This window comes from Austrofundulus limnaeus, unplaced genomic scaffold, assembly GCF_001266775.1.
Source record: "Austrofundulus limnaeus strain Quisiro unplaced genomic scaffold, Austrofundulus_limnaeus-1.0 Scaffold1713, whole genome shotgun sequence".
Taxonomy (NCBI): domain Eukaryota; kingdom Metazoa; phylum Chordata; class Actinopteri; order Cyprinodontiformes; family Rivulidae; genus Austrofundulus; species Austrofundulus limnaeus.
This window is the reverse complement of record NW_013954115.1, coordinates 40,147-40,785: the sequence shown is the minus strand read 5'-3', so window position 1 is coordinate 40,785 and position 639 is coordinate 40,147.

Below are 639 nucleotides of genomic sequence, written 5' to 3'. Positions count from 1 at the left end.
TCTTTCAGCTTCGCACACTTTTAGCTCCTATAGCAACAGGTATCTTTCCTCCATGTGACCTCATCTTACCAACCATCACAACATTGTTTCATTATGTCCTCCAACGACAAGAACAACCAGTTGAATTTAGGTGATGTGGCAGCATGTGGCAGAGCTGCAGCTCACCAGGATCTGGCACAAAGTAAAACTGAAAACAGAGCTACAGGCTGCTTTTTAGAAGTCGTTAAGGTTGGGCAAAATTGTATCGTGTACAGTTAATCATCAGAAAAATTAAGAATTAATGCCAGCAGACTGACCCTGGTCGATTTGCTCGATGCTCCTCTCTGCTTCAAATTTGTCATTTTTTAAAACAGTTCTGCACGGAAGCGTAGAGCTGTCACATGACGTAAAATTGTTTTTAAACTGGATCTCATTATAATGAGAAAATGTGTTACTTATAATGACAAAAATATCTCGTAATGAGAAAATTTTGTAAAAACGAGATAAATGTTATATCAAGATAAACATGTCGTTATAACGTAATGGTTTCTTCTGGTTTGTCACTTTTATTGCCTGGATGTTGTGATGGAGAACACAACTGAACCACTAAATGCCTTTTTTTACAAAGAAGAAATCTGCAGAGGAACACACCTCTAGACT